The sequence below is a fragment of the Salminus brasiliensis genome, chromosome 9 (assembly GCF_030463535.1).
Source record: "Salminus brasiliensis chromosome 9, fSalBra1.hap2, whole genome shotgun sequence".
Taxonomy (NCBI): Eukaryota; Metazoa; Chordata; class Actinopteri; order Characiformes; family Bryconidae; genus Salminus; species Salminus brasiliensis.
In genome coordinates, this window is record NC_132886.1 from 34,697,289 (window position 1) to 34,707,307 (window position 10,019).

Consider the following 10,019-nt stretch of genomic DNA (forward strand, 5'->3'; position numbering starts at 1 on the left):
CTAGAAATCTACAATATGCAAGCAGGTTGGTGTGAATAAATCAACTGTGGGAGCGTGTAATGGAAGTGTAAGAAAAATGGGACATACAAGACCACAGATAATCTCCCTCAATCTGTGGCCAGGTGTGAAATATGTGTAATAAATATAAAAATTATTTTTTTTTACAGTAATACTATACCTATACTAGTTTTTATTTATTGATAAATTAAAAGTACTAAGTGACATGCACTCTTTCCCTTTTTACAGCACAGTGTAGATTTTTGTTATTTGATGTTTAGCTGTAGTGATTCACTTACTCTGGCCATACTTTCAAATTTAATGCAGTAGATATGGATAATGTATATGTGGATAAAACAACATTTTATCCACCTATACAGGCTCAGCAATATGATTTGAATCTTCTAACATAAAACTTGCCAACCTCTGAGCTTGCTTAGTTCACAAAGACATCCTAAATTCTACCATGAGACCCAAACAAACCCCAGGGGAGATTATATTAGCAAGAAAATACAATGAAAATACAAACATGCATTTGTTAAATTGATTGGCATGACTGCCACCCAATAAAAGCATTGTCACATTGTGACTAATTGTGAACTGGGGTGGGTGGAGCTAGATGTAGTAAAATACAGTACATTCACCAACAGATTTACAGCATTGGCTAAAGCTGGAGTTCTGAACTCATATGCTCAACAATCATGCTGCTTTTCTTTACAGTTTTAATTTTGATTTTCAGACTTGGTAAGTTGTCTTGGTAGGTGAAACTGCTGACACCATCAGTCCAGACCAATCCTCCATCTCTTTAAGCGAAGGCTTTAAAACCACACGGTCCTGCACATATGATGGTTCTCCTTACAGCCTCCACTTGTATCAGCACAAGCCTGGATCAAAACCAGAGTTTCTGCTACTGATCTTTGTTTCCACTTCCCAGCTTCACTGTACACAAACTGCTCATGATGTCTGCTATTTGTCAGGAGGGAGGAGGCTTCTTCTAAAATATCTTTACTTTCCTCATTTATCAGAGTCTCAGGAAATAAACACACCTACAGCAAGTTGATACTGCTCAATGATGAACTGTCTAGTTTAGTCTGCAATGTTCTGGAGAGGATCTTATAGAGCTTCTCTGTTTTCTTACATATTAGTCTTTTTTTATGTTCACAGGTACAAGGTACCTCTCCCTCAGTGAATCCTTACCATATTTTCCCCTTTTTACAGATATCAGTGGATCTTCAAAAGCTTTTAAAGCTCATTTCGTGTGTCAAATGCAGTTTCTGTAATAGGGTGATATTTTGGTTTTCAATAAAGGAGACTCCAGGTCACACTGGTGTCTGCTGGTTAGAATGTTGTGGGCTTCAATTAGGCCCAAGTTACAGAAGTATTTTTTTTTATTTATTTATTTATTTATTTATTTTTAAAACACACCAATATAAACAATACAATACAATAAAGGCATGTTGCTATTCAAATATCTACAGTTAAACACTGTTGATGTGTCCAACAGTCTGTCATGATCCACTCTGTCTGACAATGACGGGAGAACACTCGCAGGGGATGGACCAAAGCGAGGAGTTTATTGGCAACAATAAACCATAAACGAAACAGAAATGCAGCACCAATCACAATGGATAAGGAAGAACTAAACAAAACCATGACAAACAATACTGGGCAAACAAAAGGAACACACCTGGGGCTGGTGAGGCACTAGGGCAGTGCTAGCTGCCGGGGCTGAGCCAATACCGTTACTCAGAAACATAAACTTCCAAGCCGAGCCTGGGAAAACTATGAACTAGGACATAAAGAGTAGCGCTAGTCAGGCGCATTGAACTTACTAGACTTGAGAGAACGAGGAGTCAGCCGCCAAACCTAGACGCCTGTTCCGGTCCGACGGTGAGGAGAGTTAACTGCTGAAACAAGCATGGAGAGTCGCTCACTCCTGGAGCTCCAGGATCCCAGCTTGCTGTACCGAAGAAGCCCGGCGAAAGATCGCCACAGACCTACAGTAGCTCCCTAAAGGACACTGAGGCAAGAGCAGCCTAACTAGTTAGCTTCCCCTGCTAAGCTAGCCAGGTAGAGAGAGAGTCCTCTGTACGAGGATGCACTCTACAGACCAGACAGGTGAATATTCAGTCACTACCATTAACTGAATAACCTGGGTGCATGTGGTGCACTAAGGGTAATCCTCAGCAACCAGCAGCTGACACTAGCCCTACTTAAATACACCAGCCCACAGGTGTAACACATTAACCAAAAAAAGAATAGTCACATGACAACCAAAACCAGAAACCAAAATGGCGACGAGGGGTGTAAACCCGAAGGTCCATTTCAACATAAAAGTCCTTCCTTTGAATAAACATGGCATGGTTCATTAACATATAGTTCCTGCATGTAAAACTGATCTGAAACACTGTCCTTTCAGAATATTTGGTCTATTTGGTTCTAGAACTGATTTGTGTATTTACCTTGGAACTTTTAGGTTGCAGTCAATTACCATTTCCCTATCTCTCCCTCTCTCTCTGTCTTTCTCTTTCTCGGATGCAGTTTGACCAATGGTTGATGTTGTCATGGAATTCTGTCAAGAATCGATAAGGCAGACAAGAATATGCATTGAGTAGCAAAGTTTTATTGAGTCTGTTAGGAGTTCGAAACCACAGTGCAGACTGAGGTAAAAGCATTTAACATACATATTTATAGTATAGATTAGGGAGTTGAGAAAAGGGAGGGGGAGCGGGTGTGCGTGCCACACCAACGTCTGAAGAGATACATTGTTCAGGTCGCTGTGACCCATAGATCAGAGTGCTGGCGCCTGAGAGGACACATTGTCCGGGTCGAGAGGTTACTAGCAGGTTAAGATAGGCTGTAAGTACGTCAGGTGCACTCCCAATGCAGCTGTAATTTATGCTAGGAAAAACAATAGTGTTTCATGGAAAGAGAAGAGCGATTTAACATATGCCGTACAAGCAGTTGCAAGGCCAACACATGATTATAGTTAGCACACACTATCACCAGGATAAGCATGATTACAATGAATGAGTGGATTTTAAATGAGTCTATTATGAATCAACATAAAATTATAATGTGGTTATAAAATAATTTTCCATAACAATGTAAATGCCGGTACATGTAGACCAATACTGGTGGTCAGAAGGCAGGACTTTTAAAAATGTGTTTAAAAAGTTGTAACAATCCGCCCTCAAAATGCATAAGCAAACACTGACATAAATGTGACATTTAATGCTGGACATTTTTACATACCATTAGCTTTTAACTAACTAACAGAAAAATTGTCTGGTACAGAAAAAACTAAAAATCTATAGAAGTGCGTAACGGCCCACTTCATGGACTGATCTTGTATCAATAGTCTCGTGGGTACCAGTGGGTAAATTCTAGGGAATTTCAAAAAGCGACAAGTGACAAATCTAGCAACTTTTTCTGGTGTTATGGGAAACTTTTGGAGACTCTGAGGTGAACATAGATGTTCTTTAGTTACTGACCTTAGCAGCGGGTGCTGCCATGAGCCCCGTCCCACAACACTCACAGCAGTGTTGTCAACTCCTCAGTAAGGAGAGTAGCTACTGGTTGTCCTAAAAGTCGCTAGAAGTCTAAATGATATCATCTCCTAATTTCTTCATCTCCTAATTTGTATAAGTGTTCATTTGCTTGCATTTGAAGCTGTAGAATAAAGGCATAATGTTGTGGGAGAGAAACAAGTGAGTAAAACACACCCTAAATTTGATAGAACTACGAATGAACTCTTGAATGATTCTTTTTTGCTTTTGAAATAGGCTTTCACTTCCCCAAATAGCTTCATGACTTTATGGCTTTGTCTAGACCCACATTACATAATCATTCTTCATCATTTGTATGTACATTACATAAATCATTTTTGTCCTTTGTTGTTAAATGTTAGCTTATGAAATTTAATCAAATTATTATTATTACGGTTATGTGGTGTGGAACTGCTACTCTATGTTCAACTCTCCTCCTTACTTAGTAAGGAGTTACTAGTTTTATTTCTTTCTTTGTGTTTTTTTTATTTTGAGACTGCAAGTTAAATGCAGTGATTTATGTTTGTCAAACTGAACACTGTATTTATATTTACATCCCGCTCTGTAACTAGGGGGGCAGGGTCAGCGGCGGCTTTGGGCATGCACAGTTCATTTGCAGTGTGGATGTGGAGCGAGTCTGCTCTGACTGTAAGACTGAGAGAGTGTTGTGGGACGGGGCTCACGGCAGCACCCGCTGCTGTGGACAGTAACTGAAGAACATGTGTGTTCACTTCAGAGTCTCCAAAAGTCTCCAATAACACCAGAAAAAGTTTTGAAGAAAAAGTGACTCAAAGAGCTCAGTCTCACAGTCAGAGCAGACCCACACCATTCCATGTAAATGAACTGTGCATTTACAGAGCAGGATGTAAATATAAATGCAACTTCAGTGTGACACAGAAATAAATCACTGCATTTAACGTACACAGTCTCAGTCACTCACTCATTCAAAACTAACAAAAACAAACAAACAAAATATAGTAAAAAATAACTGTCCCAAACTGTCTCTTTTAAGGTCACTTTGCCGGTCCCAAGCCCGGATAAAGGAGTAGGGTTGAATGTAGAGTAGCAGTTTCACTCTACATATGTAAAGTGGGTCTAGACAAAGCATTAAAGTCATAAAGTCATTTTGAAAAATTATGACCTATTTCAAAGGGGGAAAAAAAGAATCAACAGAAGTTGCTCATTTATTCAGAGGTCATTTGTAGTTCTCACATATTTTCATTTAGCGACATCTAGCGACTTTTAGGACAGTCGATAGCTACTTTCCTTACTAAGGAATTGGCAACACTGTATGAGACATCCTTCTGCATGAAAAGGAAAAAATAGAGCCAAAAGATATGGGCGGATGTACTGGGGTGGCATAGGGTGGCGAATGCCACCGTAAAAGAAAGCCTTGCCTTTCCTACTGCCATCCTTGTCAGCATCAATGTCCGACTGCAGTGAATGCAGCATGAGATTATGGAGAACAGAGAAGTTTGAGCAGTATCAGTTTATAGAGAGCAGAGAATGTTGAGCAGTATCAGAGTGTGGCTGATAGCTCCAGCAGGTCTGACTATATCAGCCACACTTTGATACTGCTTAACATTCTCTGCTCTCTGTAAACTGATACTGCTCAACATTCTCTGTTCTCCATACATCCATTCAGAACAAACTATGTCTCTTTACCTTCTCTGAGTAAATGGCCACCCGCTCATCCGGCCCGACCTGTTAGAAGACTGACCACTGGTGTCCGCTCTACCTGTGTCAGACCAGCTGCCATCCACTAGTCTGACCACCAGGCTCTCCCACCATTCATGCAAGACCAGCTGTAAGTGGCAAGACCTGCCACTGCTACCTATCTAATGACCTTCATGGACTCTTAACTATCTGCCACTACTATTATTACTACTATTAACTATCATTACTCTTACCATCACTACTGTGATTATATTAGGGTATTCTTTACCATGATTATTGTGATTATTATATTATGATACTATGTTTATTTTGCACATCTGTGCAATAGAACAGTCTTGGTGGTGGATCAGTGACTTATAAATAATGTTATAGTCAGACCTGCTGGAGTTAACATTAGTGAAAAAAGTCACCGATCCACCACCAAGACTGTTCTATTGCTCAGGTGTGCAAAATAAACATAATATCATAAAATAATGATTTCAATAATCACAATAATTTGGGCTGGATTTCTGGGGTGCTTCAAGCTGATGGGACCTGAAGCCAGACCCCCCCTTGCCAGGCAGAGAATATATAAAATTAGACCATCGGGAGTAGTAGTAGCGGAGAGGGGCGAATTTTCACCACAAGAAGGAGATGGGAGAGGAGCAGCTAAAGTGCATAGTTCTCGGGGCTTCAAGCTGATGGGACCCGAAGCCAGACCCTAAAAGTTCCGGCTTCCAGTGAGGCAAGTTGCTCATGTGCTAGCCTAAGGTCGTTGAGATTAGAACGGATGTAGCTGTGGTAGGCTTGGGAGGACCAACGGCTGAGATGTTGGATGATGTGGTCGGGAAGTCCTTGACGGAAAGCTGTAGAGGCTGCGTGATTTGGAAAGAATGACCAGAGAAATGATTTGTAGGGTAACCGCTGAGAGAGAACGTGTCGGAAGTGAGCTAATGTAAATTCTGATCATCTGAGGAAACCAAAGAAAGCTAAGATAAAAATGGCTTCGAGTGTGTAGGAGATGGTGATGCCATTTGATCGGCCCGTGACATGAATGGCTTTAAGAACGTATTTATGTAGTACTGAATGCCAAGTGAGGAGACGGATAAAGGGTGTGTAACATTAGGTTCTGTTTTGGCCTTTATTGATTATGTGAACAGTGGCAAGGTTATCAAGGTGGATTTGGATTGCCTTTCCTGTCCCCAAAGAAGGATGGTGACAACGACTGGGTAGAGCTCCCAGAGGGATCATCAGGCGAATGAACTGAGCAGGCCAAGGAGATGCAAAACAGCGACCATTGTAGTAGCCCTCGAAACCGGTAGAAGGAGCTGCATCCGTAAAGTGCTGGACGTCTGTGAGGTTGACGATGACATTGTCATAAAAGAAGGATTCTAGTGGCAAAGCAAGATAAGCCAAAACTTGAGCTCCAAGAGGCAGGAGTTGTCCAACGTGACTGTGTGACTGTGCAAGAATTTGGACTGAAGAAGCAAGATAAAGGAGGTGACATATAAAGGAGTGACCCTGCGGAATGATTTGAGTCCTGTAGTTAAGGTGGCCAAGAAAAGAAAGGAGCTGCTATTTGGTACAGCTAGGAGAATTGAGAAAAGCGGGGAGAGAGAGTGATGCGGTCATGCTTCTCCTGAGGCTTGGAACATAAGAGTCCAAGGTGATACCAAGGAACTCAAGGGAATTGAAGGACCCATGGTTTTCTCGTCGGAGAGGGGATACCCAAGGCGACTGTGAGATCGTGTGCTGGGGGTGCAGAAGGGGGGTTGACAACTAGAAAATCATAGAGGAGGTGGAGAACTACAGGGGGAAATTGGAATCATCCGCATCTGACCCACGCAAACTTTTCACCATCTTCTCCTCTCTCCACAACCCTTCTACTCCCCCACCTCCCACTACCCTGTCTGCAGAAGATTTTGTCTCCTTCTTCGAAGAAAAGGTTGACAAGATCCGCCGATCTTTCCCCCCCCTGCCTCTACCCCCTCTCTAGGCACTGCCCTCCTCCTCCCTCTTCTCTGACCTGCTTCTCTCCTCTTTCCACAGATGACCTCCTACATCTTCTCACCTCCAATAATCCTACCACCTGTCCACTAGACCCTGTTCCATCCCCTCTGTTCCAAACAATCGCTCCAAACCTCCTTCCTTTCATCTCCTTTATCATAAACAGCTCTTTGTTGTCAGGTCAGGTACCATCTGCCTTCAAGTCTGCTAGAGTTGTGCCTATCCTAAAGAAACCAACTCTGGACAGCTTGGACATCAGCAACTACAGACCTATCTCTCTTCTCTCTTTCCTCTCAAAGATTCTCGAACGTTTTGTCAACCAACTGTCTCTCTTTCTCACTCAGAACAATCTTCAGGACCCCAACCAGTCTGGCTTCAAAGCTGCACACTCTACTGAAACTGCTCTCATTGCAGTTACAGAGAAGCTCCATGCAGCTAAAGCTGCCAGACTGTCCTCGGTTCTGATCCTTCTTGACCTCTCCGCATCTTTTGACACAGTGGACCACAAGATCCTCCTGTCTATCCTTGCCGGCCTTGGAATTACTGGCTCTGCATGGCAATGGTTTGCATCATACCTGCAGGGACGCTCATACCAGGTAACATGGCAGGGCGACATGTCCGCTCCTTGTAGTCTCTCCACTGGCGTTCCACAAGGTTCGGTTCTTGGTCCTCTTCTTTTCTCACCTTACACTAGCTCTCTTGGTAAAGTGATATCCTCCCATGGATTCTCTTACCACTGTTACGCCGATGACACTCAACTCATGCTCTCTTTCCCACCGTCTGACACACAGGTTTCTGCCCGCATCTCAGCATGCCTCGCCGACGTCTCTTCCTGGATGGCGGCTCACCACCTCAAACTCAACCCCAGCAAGACGGAGCTGCTGTACATCCCGGGAACTGCTGGAACAAAAGACGATCTTGCCATCACCTTTGAGAACTCACTGGTCACTCCTTCTACAGAAGCACGAAGCCTTGGTGTAGTCATGGATGATCAGTTATCGTTCTCAAGTCACATTGCAAACATAACTCGGTCCTGCAGATTTCTCCTGTACAACATCCGGAGAATTCGACCCTTCCTCTCTAGAGAGGCCACCCAGGTGTTTGTTCAGTCTCTCGTCACTTCCAGACTTGATTACTGCAACTCTCTACTGGCTGGTCTCCCTCTGCGCACCATCAGGCCCCTGCAACTCATCCAGAATGCAGCGGCATGGGTCGTCTTCAATGTCCCCAAATTTAGCCACGTCATTCCACTGCTGCGTTCTCTCCACTGGCTTCCTGTAGCTGCCCGCATCAGATTCAAAACCCTGACGCTGGCCTACAAAGCCAAGAACGGACCAGCCCCTCCGTACTTGATGGCAATGGTCAAAAGCCGGTCTGCACCAAGAGCCCTTCGAGCTTCAAGTACGGCTCGGCTCGACCCGCCATCCCTCAAAATCCACGGAAGACAAGCGTCCAGGCATTTTTCTGTCCTGGCACCAAAGTGGTGGAACGTGCTTCCCCTGGGTATCCGAACGGCCGAGTTGCTCGCTGTCTTCAAACGCAAACTGAAGACCCACCTCTTCCGAGAGTACTTGGACAAATAGAGTACTATGGTCACCTTATTGTATTGTGTTTAGTAATGTCTAAGCTTAGAGCTATCTTTTGAATTATTAGTCTATTCTAACTAGCTAAGGTTTTTTTCTTGGGTAAATAGCAAAGCACTTTGTAAGTCGCTCTGGATAAGAGCGTCTGCTAAATGCCATAAATGTAAATGTAAATGAGAACAAAAAGCTTTTTTATGTTGAGCAGAATCCAACAGAGGGCCTCTGCGAGGGTATCGGAAATTTTTGGACTACATTTGCAACCCGAAGGTGAGACGAACTGAAAAGTAGAATTTGCCGTCTTAAAAGACCTCAAAGAGATCAGGGTGGAGAGGTAGGACCTTGAAGGCGGAGACGACATCGGCCTTGGACCATGGGGGGCTGAAAGATCAATGATGAGGTGCTTCTTGTCTGAGTACCTGTAGCAACTTCGATAGGGCTGATCCGGTAGGACGAAAAGGAGGGGGGGGGGGCAATCATGAAACCCTCAGGAATTTCCTTCGCCAAAAGCAGCAAGACACGAGAGTGAGGAAGCAGGTAACGCAACAAGGCCCGGGGAGAACCTGAAAAGGAGACCATCTAGAAGGTAACAGGCAAAGAGCACATCGAGATGGGCTGCCAGATCAGCAGCCAGGGCAGGCACGTTCACAGGAGTGGAGAGAAACCGGAGCAGTCAGCTACAGCCAAACTTTGGGGGCACCGAGGGTAGGAGGAGCAAGAGTGCGCCTGTCCACATATGAGCAGATGTGGAGCAGCCTGCAAGAGGATGCGAAACAGCCAACATGCTTAAAGTTATTGTTGACCATCTGGCCTTCCATGAAATACATGAGGTGCCCGTGGCCATTGCGGGCAGTGGAGGAGGGCAGTCAGGTAGCAAACCCAGCAGCGCAAGCAGGGGGTGTGGGTGGCCAGAACGAGGAAGAGGGAGTGTCAATGAGGGAGCAGGAAAAAGGCGGGAAGAGTGAGGCAGCCACAAGCCTCACAGGACAGCGTGGTGCAGCCAGCAAAGACCCAGCAGTAGAGTCCAGGGCACCCCAGTATGTGGGGAATTCCATTGCTGGAGTCGCGCCGCAGCTCTCGCAGAGAATAGCTGATGGTCCGGCTGAAACGAACAGCCAGATCCAGAATGTTGGCCAGACAATTGTTCAATTCCTGGCGATGAGAAGGGAAGGCGGAGCACGGGACTTTCAAATTCAGGAACAGTCTGTGTGAAGGGTGGGTGGAGTCATCC

The 10,019-nt window shown here is 44.4% G+C and overlaps 1 pseudogene; it reads right to left on the reverse strand.

Moving 5' to 3' along the window:
• Positions 1-6,323: 6,323 nt before the first annotated feature.
• Positions 6,324-9,594, reverse strand: LOC140562785 (uncharacterized; annotated as a pseudogene).
• Positions 9,595-10,019: the final 425 nt, after the last annotated feature.